A 13614-nucleotide genomic window follows, 5' to 3' on the forward strand; every position below is an offset into this window, starting at 1 on the left:
AAACTGAATGACAGCTATTGTGGAGGGCTGAGTGCCAGTCTTCTGCGGTTGAGTCCAGAAGGTGTCTACTGGTGCTTAAGCTGGTTCCCCTCCTATGATTTGCTCTCTTGCCGCCTGTAAGTGAAGCGACTGGGGGCCCAGATGACCTGCTAAGCCTGCCTGTCTCATTCCCCCTGAAGAAAGACGTGCGCTTTCTGGTTTTAGCTGCCTTCCAGTGAGCACAGCTAAGCAGATGTCCTTGCCTCTGTGCTGTGACGGGAAACCTTCTTGGGGTGTTGGAGGTGGCTGGTCAACTACCTAGTGCCCCACTGATTTCTGAGGACGGCTTCTCAGTCTCCGCTCCCTTCCCACCAAGATAATCCCCGAAGCTGCTTATGTCTGTTCTTTCTATATCACTTTCGGTAAGCGAGCTGTGCAACCTCTTCTGGCCACGCTGCTCCTCCCTGGCTTTCTGCCCACTGCTAAACTCTTTGCACCTCACAGAGAGTTTCTATCCAACCCACAAATTCAGCGGTGTTTAGGGCTTGCAGAGCTCAGCAGCTTTTGCCTGGCATTAAGAGGGCTCACACATGGGCACCAACCTCTGTGGTGTTCCAGGGTGGGTGACAAACGAGATATCCCACAGGCACAGAGCTCATGCGTGTTTGGGGAGTGGTAGAAGAGTGCCTACTTCGGCCCTGTTCCAGTGTCTTTTCTCCCCCTGGGCTCACACCAGTCACAATCACTGCCTGCTCCTGCAGCTCACTGTACTACAGATCTCCCCTGGACACCACCCAGCACTTGTTCCTTTCTTTCCCAAGGCCCTTCTAATCCTAACTCCATCACTGACCTTTGTATAAGTCTGTGAATTTCAGTTTCTTTAGTGCCCTGACCTGGAAATGTCTGACTCATTGGGCTCCTTCTCCCAGTAATAAAGGAATTAGGAAAGATGGATCATATTTTCTGAGCTGGTTGCTGATCACAGCAGCCTGGCAGCCACTGCTGCACTTAGTTTCTTCCCTCAGAGAATTAGACCTTTTCCCAAAGTAGTGTCTTCACCAGATCTGGGGTATAACTAGTGCCAGGATCAAGAAGCAGCTCTGCTTCTTTTTCTAAATCCCCTGATACGGGAATTCATCTGCTGGGCTTCTCCTTCAAATTGCCTTCCTGCATTTGGGTCTTTGTTTGCCTCCCATTTCCAAGTACCTGAATTTTTTGGTACACATCTTCAGGGTACTTGTGAGAACCTAGTCAGCCATGATGACATCTTTTCCTCTGTACTTTAAATCATCTCTACGTTAAGTATAATACTTAATGAAATGTAAGCAATTCTTATACTCTATGTTTATGGAATAGTGACAAGTAAAACAGTTCATGTGTTCAGTTCAGATGCAATTATTTTCAAACATTTTTGATCAACGGTTGCTTGAATCTGCAAATGAAGAATCTGTAGACACAGAGTTTACTATATATATCAGATGGTCCCCAACTTACAATGGTTTGACTTTTGATTTTTCAACTATATGATGTGTTCATCAACACACAATCCTATCATAAATCCGGTACAAAAGCTTATGATGAGCTAGCTACAATTTTTTACTTTATTATGGGTTTATGATGTTACCAAAAACAACTTTGACTTAAAATATTTTTGACATGATGAATTAGGAATATGTGACTTTTCATAGGTTGAGCAACATCTTCATGAGGGTTAGCATTATCTACAGTTTCGGACATCTACTCTGAGTCTTGAAAACTTAACCCTTATGGATCAGAGGGTGACTACTGTACTGTACGGCTCCAACTATATGATATTTTTTAACTGGCAAAACTTTGGAAAGGGTAAAAAGATCACTGGCATCTAGGGGTTACAGGAAGGGAAGGATGAATAGGCAGACTACAGAAGATTTTTAAAGCAGTGAAATTACTTGATATGTAGATACATATCATTATACCTCTGTTTAAACCCAAAGAATATACAACACTGAGTGAATCCTAATGTAAACTATGGACTTGGGGTGACAACGATATGTCAATGGATGTTCATCAGCTGTAACGTGTACCATTCTGGTGTGGAAGATTAATAATCAAGTGGGTTATGCATGTGTAGGGTGAGAAATACATGGGATAACTGTATATTCTTCTTAGTTTTGCTATAAGTGCAAACATTTTCTAAAGTATAAAGTTTTTTAAAAAGCAACATCAACACTCACATGCAGAAAAGTGGTCAAATCCACTTTGTCTACCGTTGCTGCCACTATTACAAGATATGGTCCTTTTGTGTACATCCTCAATGCCTGGTTAAGAGTGATAACACAGCTACTACATAACACAGTCATAATTCCAGGTATTATGTAGATTTTTTAAGAAGTTAAATCAAACATTTAGAAAGTTCCTGGGTGGAACGAAAGCCATGCTTCATGGAAAATAGATGTGGGGAAGAGGAATGAGGGCCGCTGTGCAAGGATGCAAGCGACTGTGCCTCTGCAGGGCAGATGTGGTGGGAGTTCCACTCCATGGAAGCAGAGGTAGGAATGATGAGGGAACACTAGACCCCATTGCAAGCAGAACTGGGGAGTGGAAATGGGGTATTTGCCTCCTACTTCGTGTAACACTTCCTTGAAATAACAGAGAACAAAAAATACCCCAAATATCCCAAGGAAAGAAGGTTTAATCAGTGAACATAGGCTTTAACTTATTGAAGGATAATGGAGCACAAAACACGGGCAGAAATATTTGAGAATGGAGTTTTCTAATGCAGAAATGAGTGCCCCAGAATGGAATTCAACTACTCAGGAAGCACTAGAGAGATTAAAAGACAGCCATGAAAAGTGCATCTGGAAACATGAGGATTTATTTGTTTATGGAGCAGCCAGTCTCCATTAATACCAATGACCACCATCACTATCCAGAGAGCTCCTAAGCATTTGGAGTTGCCCCAAAATAAACTGGAAGACTGTGTCTTACAGGATTAGCTGAGGATGTTTACGTAATCCTATGTGGATCTGGTATACAAGAGCAAGAACATCTACATCATAGAAATTGGGAATTCTCATACAAATGGAATGCTTCTTACTAATAGCAACCCAAAGAGAACTCTGTCACAAATACCCAATGTCTATTTAGAAAAGTTATCGGGATACCAGTCCATCTTCAAAGCACAGGGGCACCTCTACTCTTAGAACGAGCCCCTGAGGTGTGTGCCATTAATATTCCAACTAAGGTGTGTGCGTGTGTGTGTGTGTGTGTGTGTGTGTTCAGAGTCTACAACTTTGAATTTAGGTAGACAATCAAAGATCTCAGCTATCTTCAGATAATTAGCAACCTAAAAATAAGTGATTTAGAAAAGGAGAAAATTTGACATACAAACATAAATGAATCATGTCACACACAGAATTTTTTCTTTTAAATTTAATTGCCATCTTTAGTAAGATTCAGTGAGTAGATTCATGAGAACAAGGAAAATATGAATATAAACAGAATTTCTTAAATAGCATATCAATAATAGTAGAAATATGAAATGAAGACAGAAATAAAAGGCAAAGAAATTGAGAATGTAAGAGAAAAATATCTATATAGGCAGGCCATCTCTGACAAATAGGATTTATGTGCTGAAAAGAAATAAAAAATGCTCACTATTAAAGAAAAGCACAATATCCAGATTGAAAGGATTGACTGACAAGTCAGAAAAATGCAGAAAAATATACAAAATCAAAGATATTCTTATTACATCTTAGACAGAAGAGGTCTTAAGAAATGCTCACAGAGGTACAAAAGTAGACAAAATAGGTATCTAACAAAAGACCCCCAAAGTCCTCAGATTCCTTATTTGTCAGAGTGCAAAAGCAAGAAAGTTTTTGCTAAGCCCTAAAGGAACTGACTTGAGCTTAAAGCTCTTTATCCATCAACCTATTAATCATATATGAAAAATAGAGACAACTTTATCCAGTAGTAATTATTCCTCCAAAAGTAACTTGCATAAGTATTCCAAAGAATGAATATGAAAACAAAGACAAGGGATGTAAGCGCTTTCTGAAAACAAACACTAATCCAGAAATACAGGTCAGGGAGATTCCAGAGTGAGTGCCCTGTAATAAATTCTGATTGGTTCAAGAACTAGGTGTCTGTAGAGTATATCTCCAAGAAAGGGTTTCAATGCATATGGTTGACAGAATCTAAATTTTTATAATAGTATGAAAGTGTATTATTATCAATAATAAGAAGGTATTAAAACTCCAAGAGAAGCAGAGCTAGTCAAGAAAGTCACAGTCCCAAACAAATGATAGAGTATAAATATAAGTGTAACTCCAGTAAACTGGCTTTGGAGGAAAAAAAACAAAACAATATCCACAACTTGGTATACTGAAAACATTGAATAAATTTTGACTATTGTTTTTAATTGTCAACTACATCTTAGTAAAGTTGGGAAGACAATCAATTAATAAATACATAAATTGTAAAATAATTTAAACATAGAGAAAATATACAAGACACTTATGACCTATCTTCAGGAGTTATCACCATATTACAAATAATTCCAACCCTAACCCTGTCCTCCCTCCTTCCTCCCAATTAACTTGTGACCTGATGTTTGATTGCAATTTTCTCTTGCAAGTTTTTATAAATGTATTACATATGCACTGAATTGTACATATCCATAAGTTCTTTCCTTACTCAAAGTTGATAATTTAATATGCTATATCAAGTTCATTAGTTAGTAGTCCATTGTTTGGTTAGATGTCTGTGTCTTTTCCTGTCTTTGAAGCTCATCTTAGCATGGTCAAGGTCAGGATCTAGAAATGATGAAGATGCATCTTTGACCCCAAACAGATGGCATTTGAAATGCCTTGGTTCAGTGACCAGGGCAGATCATGAAGAATGTTTCACACCTTTGCTCTGCAGTAATGATTAATGTGTTGCTGACAACTAGAGTAAATCCCAGGGCAACCTGGGAGCATTTGTATCAACAGTGAAGAGAAGGATTTCCCTCCATTCTTTGATACTGTCCCTGTTTAGAAGTCAGCAAAATACTTGGTCACAGAAATGGTCTGGCTTAAATGAACAAGGAAATTCCTCCTATCCAAGATGTCTTTCCCTATCGGCTTTCTACTACACAGTAAATCTCACTATAAGAACTCATCTTTATTTAGAGAATGACACTTTATTGACATTAAGCTCAATTAACTACTAACACCTTATTTCAAATTAATTCACATAATCTTTTTTGAGACTAACTCCATGTTCAATGAAAGAGATAAGGGAGTTTGAATAGAAGAAATGAAAATATATAACAACATAGCTAAGTGATTAAGCCATTTGGGGATTCTGGATACCTAATGCCCTGGTCAAGAAATCCACTGGTTGCCATGCAAAACAATTGTCTTTATTAATGTAGATAGAGAAATATTATTTCTATTGATACATTTTAATCTTTCCATTTTTTAGGATCTAAAAAAGAGATCTATTGCATACATTCTTACCAAGTATTTTTCTGAGCTAGTTTCATTCTTCAGAGGGGTATTTAAAAGTTTGAAAATTACACAATTATAAAATATGAACATAATGTAAGACTATATAATAAAATAAATATTTTCCCATGAAAGGTGTACTTATTATGAATTATTTAATATTAATTAATTACTAAATTTTAATTTCAACTAACTGCTAGTGAGCTGTTAAGAGTCTTGTGGCCTGACTTGTAGCATCTCACACACAACTTTCTCATGTGTGTTGCAAAAAACACTCAGATCTGGGCAGAAATATGTTTGTTTGTTTTAAATTCCATAAAATGGGAATGGGAGTTACAGCCAGTGAGTGAAAAGGATTCAGGAACTGTTCTGATGGACATATGCTTCCTCTGCAAGGGACATACCAGAACTTCAGAGAAGAATAAAATTATTTAAAAAGAAAATAAATGGGATTTACTCTTCATTCTTTAGATAATAAACGAGGGCGAAAATGCTCTGCAGCCATCAATGCCTGTCTGCCCTTTGCTCTCAAGGTGAGACCCAGTAGACCCAAATAAGCAGAGGTGTTGGGGTACAGCAGAAGATGCCTGAAAGGAGTGGCTTCTACCATGTAAATGCAGGCATCATAGCTGCAGTGTTGGCCTGGCCACTTGTCACTTTCAGAAGTCTCCACTCCAAAATGGAATTCGCTGCTCAGAACCTGCTTGCTATCCTAAGGTGGCTTATTTCTGCCCACGCCTTCTCACTCTTGTGCTTCTGACTGAATGGCTTCCATCATCTATAGGGGCCCCAATTCACTCCTGAGGGCTCCTCTGTGGCACAGCTATATTCCCTAGGAAGCCTGCCCTCAAAGTTGAGCAGACACCAATGTTGTGTACTCACTGCCTTCTAATAGCCATGACTTCAATTCCAGGTGTCAGGCTCTTGGGGACAGGAACCATAATCTGTGCCATATGTTCTTAGAGAGTGATCCATTCCCAGGCACGACAGGCATGGGGTGCCTGTGTTTGGAATGAACGAGTCTCTGGAAAACATGGAACTAAACACACAGGTAAAACAGAAGCTAACCTTGTGAAGTGGAAGGTGAAAGGAGGGTGCTTGAGCTGCTGCTGTAGAAATGGTCCTGCCCGGAGCCTGCAGAATGACTTCACTAGATTCCTTGGTAACCTAGAAAATTGGAAAGTGCCCTTTACATTGATGATGCTTTATCTCTTCCTCAAGCATGTGATCCATGACAGGCAGCAGCAATGGTGGTATTAACCAGAACAGTTTACATCTATTGAGCAATTGGTACATCCCTACCAGTGTCCTTAATGCCTCAGATCCATATAATAAAGCAATCCTAAGAGACATACACAGTCAGCCATTGGATCCGTGGGTCCACCTCTGCAGGTTCAATGAGATGCACCTGGAAAATATTCTAAAGAAAACTTCACCAACCCCAAGATAAATATAATCATGATGTTTTGTAAACACACACTAATTATTAAAAAGTCGTATCAGTACTGAACATGTGTGTTTTTTCTTTTTCTTAATTTTATCGGTGCATTTTAGGTATACAATATAATGACATTCATTCATCATTGGAAATTTGCACTTTTACATAGTCTCTCTTGGTTCTTATTTTTTCCCCATTAACCTGCCCTCCCTTCAACCCCTCCATCCCTCCCTATTTACATAGACTTTGTTTCCATTTTTCCATTTTCTCATATTAGTTCCATTCCCTTCTTTCCCTTCCCCTACCCTTCTCACTTCCTCTTCCCCTTTGCCCCTTTTCTTCCCATTTCACATTATCTATTATACCTTTTAGTCCTTATTTACACTTTCAAGTTCTCACACTAGAGAAACTACTGGGCATTTACATGTGTGTCCTGTTTATTTCATGTAAGAGTATCATCTCAATGTGCATCCATTTAGTTATAAATGTCTCTAATTTCTCATTTTTTATGGCTGAGTCGTACTCCATTTTATTTAAAAAACACTTTTATTTATCCAGTCTCCAGTTGATGGGCATTTGGGCTGCTTCCAAGTTTTAGCTATTACAAATTGTGCTGCTATGAACATGGGTGCACATACATCACTGTGGTATGATTCTTTTAATTCTTTGGGGAAGATACCCAGTAGGGGAATAGCTGGGTCAAATGGGACTTCCAGTCCTAGTTCTTTGAGGTATCTCCATACTGATTTCCACAGTGGTTGCACCAGTCTACAATCCCACCAGCAGTGGAGCAGGGTTCCTCTTTCCCCGAAGCCCCACCAGCATTTGTTATTGGTTGGTTTCATAACAGCAGCCATTCTTTCTGGGGTGAGGTGGAATCTCAGTGTTGTTTTCAATTGCATCTCTTGAATGACCACTGATATTGAACATTTTTTCATGCATTTATTTGCTATTTCTACTTCTTTGTCTGAGAAATGCCTGTTCATTTCAGATGCCCATTTTTGGGTTGAGTCTTTAAATTTGGGAGGTCTGATTTTTTTAAGTTCTTTATAGATTCTGGGTAGTAGACCTTTGTCTGAGGAACACCAGGTGAAGATTTTTTCCCACATTGTGAGTTGTCTCTTCATGCTGTTGGTTTCTCTTGCTGTGCAGAAGCTTTTCAATAAGAAGAGATCCCACTTGTTGATTGTTTGTGCTAGTTCATGGGCAACTGAGGTTTTGTTCATAAAAATCTTTTCCTACACCAATGTCTTCAAGAATTCTACCTAACCTCTGTTCCAGTCAGTTCAGTGTTTCTGTTTTAAAATTTAGATCTTTAATCCATTTCGATTTTAGTTTAGTACATGGTGAGAGATAGGGATCTAGTTTTAATCTTTGGCAAATTGAAACCCAAATTTTCCAGCACCATTTATTAAAGAGGCTATCTTTCCTCCAGTGAAGGTGTTTGGCACCTTTGTCAAAGATGAGATGGCTGAGTGTGTCTAGAATTGTTTCTGCATCTTCTAATCTGTTCCACTGGTCCTCAGGTCTGTTTCTTTGCTAGTACCATGCTGTTTTTATCACAGTATTTTTTTTATTTACACAACATTTACATTGTGTTAGTTATTTTAAGTAATCTAGAGATGAAAAGAATGTGAGAGGATTGCATAAATTTTATGGAAATACGATGTTATTTTATTAAAGGACTTGGACATCCTCAAATTTCGGTATGTTATTATTGCCATATTATACAGGGTGAAACCCGAATAAATAGGTTTTAAAAAATGCCCAAACTCACTCAGATGCCAAGAAACAAAGCCAGAAACCAGGTCTATCCTGTCATCTATCCCACTGTATGCCAGAGCCCTCGCACTGAGCACTGACCTAGGCTGCTGCCCAGAGCCTCTGAAGACGTCATAGTGATTGGTTAGTGGTTCTCCTGGGTATTCCTATTGAGGAGGGGTATTTAGATGATTAGCAGCTGGATTTTTGGCTACGATTTATTTGTTTTTCTATCTTTGCAAACACGTAGCTGGTGACATAGTTTCCTTATGCACCTTATTATCCCTCCACTTCGGATAATAACCCTTGGAGAGATGTGTGAGTCATGTGATATGGTACTGACGTATCTGTTTTTGTTCGATTTTGAATCCCAGCTCCTGGCACGTGTGTCTGTCACCCACCTGGAGTTCAATTCACACTCACTGAGTGCAGGAATGAGTGAGTGACCTGAGGCAGTTACGAGGATGCACATAACCAGTGCCCCAAGTTGTAGCTGCTAAGAAAGAGCGCCCAGCCCTGCCCAGACTCCAGGCTGAAGCCTAGAGATCACCAAGCCAACCAAAGATCTGAGCAAAACAAGACATCCCTGTGCATATTTTAGAACCAAAATGTTTTTAATTTATCTGTGGAAATCTAGATGCAGACTTCTTTTTAAAAATCTCTGTAAGTTCGATCCCCTGTACCAAAAAAAAAAAAAATCTCTGTAAACAAATGCACCTCTTTTCTACTTTCTCAGAACATAAACAACTTTGCAGAACACACTTATGACAATAAAATGTTTATATGATCAGGCATTAAAATGGTCCTGACTCCCTTGTCTGTGAAACCTGTTTGAACCACACTAATATGACAGGAGGTTGAGATGAGCAGAGACAACTTCACACACGCAACTCAGCTGAAAAGACAGCCCTCTGTTTTATTGTTCTGGACTAGATGGGCAGGGTGGGAACTCGACTCAGAATTCCTAGAAGGAGAGGAACAGGCAACAGTCAGAAAATCAGCATCCTAAGTGGCAGAACCCTTATACCTGATTCTACCTCCTCAGAAGCCTTCAACGATAGAAATTAATGTCACTCTTCAGTATCTTTGGTGATCTTTCCAGGAATAAATTTAGCAGCACACAGTGGTGCCTGGATAGGATTATCATGTCAGATTTGCTTTTATTTTCTCAAAATACAAATAGTAAGCTGACTAGCCTATTTCACCAACATAACAGTCATGGAGGAGCTGGGGACATACCTCAGCAGTGCAATGCCTGCCTGGCCAGTGCAAGGCCCTGAGTTCGATTCCTGGTACAAATAAATAAATAAATAAATAAATGTATGTAAAGGAATGAAGTCTCAGCCTGAAGTCCTAAACTTATGATAAAACTTACCTCCACTCCCTGGATTACTCTTATTCTAACTTCACTACTGGAGCCAATTAAAGGATTTAATCCTAAACAATAGCTGCTCTTCTGGGAACTAATATCCTGCATAAGCATGTAACCTCAAGTTTATTAATTAATCTAAGCTTGTTTATTCATCTGCAAAATGTGTTGTGTGAGGACTTGATGGAAGGATATGCAAAAGTATAAATCACAAAGGGCCGGGGATTTAGCTCAGTGGTTCCACCGCCTGTCTCGCAAGCATGAGGACACGAGTTCAATCCCCAGTACAAAAAAAAAGTATAAATCACAAGGTGCTCCAGTGACCAGGAACTTTTATAAAGTGTTTGCCACTTAGTTTCACATGAAATGTCCCAAATTGGATGGTAGCAATTTTAACAACATCTACCTGTCAGAAAGCAGTCTGGACAGAACTCTTTTGTCTAGAACTCACTGCGGTCAAATAACACATAACATTTCCTAAACCCCACCCTCTACCACCTGTAAATGTGCTAATAATTCAGAGCCTGAGCACAACGTCACTTCATCTGCTTGCACAGCAAAGATGACATTTGATGCTAAAATTTTCTCCTAGGGAATACCTGGTATCCACTGTTGGTTTCTTTCATTATTTAAAAATAAAGGGACTTTCTCGTGGATTTTATTTTCTACAATTTCCTACTTACCTACCTCTCTCAGAATTACAAAATGTAGACAATTCCTACCCATTTTGTTTACACATGCATACTTTGTTAGAAATACAGTCATTGTGAGTTGAGTATAGCAATTCTTAGGGTCCTGGAAACCAGATTAAAATAAATTTTGGCTTTGGAAATCAATGAAAGTGCTCTTTTAAACTCATTTCCTAAATTTTCTCCAAGATGTAGCTCATTCATGATTATAAAAAAAATTCAACTGCTATATATTTGTTAGAAAAGTTAAGTAAACAAATATTATGTTGCCAACATCTATAATATAAATATTTTATAATATTTCATCTGTCACAGCATAGATGTTTGGACTAAGGTAATGGGAACATTTCCTCCTTTCTAGATTTAAAAAGATTACAAATCCATACTGCCCTCTGGTGGCCATAGCACGCTGTTCCTCATTCTTGAGATCTCAAACTTTTGTTTCCCAATTAAATGACACTGTGCGTGTGTGTGTGTTGTGAGGCAGGGCCTCACTATGTAGTTCTAGTGGCTTTGAACTCATTATGTAGGTCAGGCTGGCCTCAAACTCTCTGCGATCCTCTTGCCTCAGCCTCCTGAGTGCTGGGATTACAGACATGCAACACCTTGTCCAGCTATCAATGATACTCTCTTAGCACATTTGTTTTCCAATAAACAAAGAATTTAAGTTTTATGTGCATTTCTTTAGAAGAACAATTATAAATATTTTAAATGTTTTATTATGAGTATTTTAAAACCTATAAACATTTTACGAATGTCTATGATTATACAATAAGAAAAGGCGTATCATCAATCTGTGCAATATTTCCAATCCTTCTGATCGATTGTATCCACCACCACAATGGATAGTTTTAATCAGACCGTTTTGAAAAGCATTGCAAGACAACTGGAAGGAGGAAGGTTTTAAAGAACAGATCTGCATTTGAAAATATTAGATTATCTTGTTTTCTGAAACTATAAACTTGGACAAGAATTTCCAAATCATGCTTTCACTTTTTTCATCTTTGACTTACATATAATATCGACAGAACCATGTTCAAACTTGTGTACTATATACACTTTATAGAATGAGACGACACCCAGACCTTTTCCAGCCAGACAGCAAACGCTCAAGAGTTGTCATTTCCCTTATTTTCCTTCCCTTTGAGTAGCAATTCTCAGGGGACACACCTCCAAAACCCAGCACATAGTAGGCACTCAATAAACAATTGTGGAACAGTGAATAATGTTAGCAAATGATAGTTAAAAATAGAGAAATTTTTAGCTTATTTCAACATGTGTATGTGGCCCCAATGCCTTTCACATGCAAAATAATAAAAATCTAATTGAAATAAAATAGAAGACTATGGATTTAATGTCATTGTCCCTGAAAGCAGCTGAATATGCAATGCATTTTTTCTTATTCTTTGTTCGGTTTCCATAGGAACCAGTTGCACTTGAGGCTTCTCTGTATTTATCATAGAGAGCTATGTTTCCCTGCACAGTGGTTCCCATAGTGGCCTGGGACCAGTTCAGTCTTCACATTTCTCACTCATAGTTCTCTAGAGAAACTGTGGCATTTGTTGAACCCACAGTGTTCTGATATGGGGAGGGACAAATGGGGACAGCCTAGGCCTTGCCCCTGTCCCTCCCGGGAGAGGGGATGTTTAACATCTTGAGTTAAGGCTGAGCTATCCAGGCTTGTTCCCTGTCTTTTTAGAAGCAAATATCCTTGAAAGATTTGCCCAGCAATACACATGGCTCTTGAGGTATGAACCCTAAGGGGAAGCTGCCTTACAAGCCTGCAGCTGTGGGGCAAGGTGAGGCTTGTGCAGTTGAGACTCTCTCTACCCCAGGAGCTTTCTGGAACCTCAGGGCCAGCTCACAGTGGATCCTAGGATTCTTCTGTCCATATAAATAATAAATCACTTCATGAAAACATGTGTAGATGAGTGCGCTGTCTCACCAGACTCAGACACATCACTACAAGTGCACAGTGGAGCTGCCTCACACTGCTATTTCCTTTACTTAACAATATGGGTGACTACAGAGAAAAAAGCATGGAGAATGGATATCTGTGTCTATGTATAGGCTCATCCTATGAACGCATTGGCATTAGCAAGCTGCTTTCCAGTCTGCCCTGTAGAGTTCCTACAGTTTGCATTTTGCCACTAAGCAGAAATCTGTTGGAGGGCAAGTGACCTGCCTTGGTTATATTTGTCTTCTTGTGGAATCTAACACAGAACCCAGTACACAGTTGAGACTTTACATACTCAGTGTGTATTAGAGTGCTCTATTTGGGCACTATATATAACTAGTTATTACTTGAAACTATCACTATAAGCATCTATCATTTATTTGCATTATTTGAGTTAATATCAGTTTTCAGCAATACACTCAAAGTGTAAAGGGAAACAACTCACAAAGTGGCCAGGAACACTCACTGTTAGGGCTCCTGGGACATGTCCCTGTTGGAAAATTGCACTGCACTTCAGCTCCTAAACATTGATTTGGATCACACTCCATGCTGGATGTGTGTTGACAGGCACTGGGAGTGGAAAGATAGAACAATGCCATCTCTGATACCATGGGGTCCCTGTTCTAGTTATGCATAGAAATAAGTAAGCTAATTGCAATTATGAACTAAGAAAGGACAGCTCACAGAAAGAATATCCAAAATGAAAACTTTAAGTAGATTATAGTGGTCTCCAATTATACTAAACAGAATATGTTCCAAGACCCCAAGTGAGTACCTGCAACCACAAACCACACCACACTCTATACATATATTTTCCTATACATATACACTTATAATAATCTTTAACATATAAATAAGGAAAGTAAGAGATTAGCAACTAATAATAACATGAGACATTTCTAATACTATCCTGTAATAAAACTGATATGAATGTTCTCACTCTCCCCTCTCTC

The sequence above is a fragment of the Heterocephalus glaber genome, unplaced genomic scaffold (assembly GCF_053883595.1).
Source record: "Heterocephalus glaber isolate CG9 unplaced genomic scaffold, H.glaber_assembly_v1.0 deba00000281, whole genome shotgun sequence".
Lineage (NCBI taxonomy): Eukaryota > Metazoa > Chordata > Mammalia > Rodentia > Bathyergidae > Heterocephalus > Heterocephalus glaber.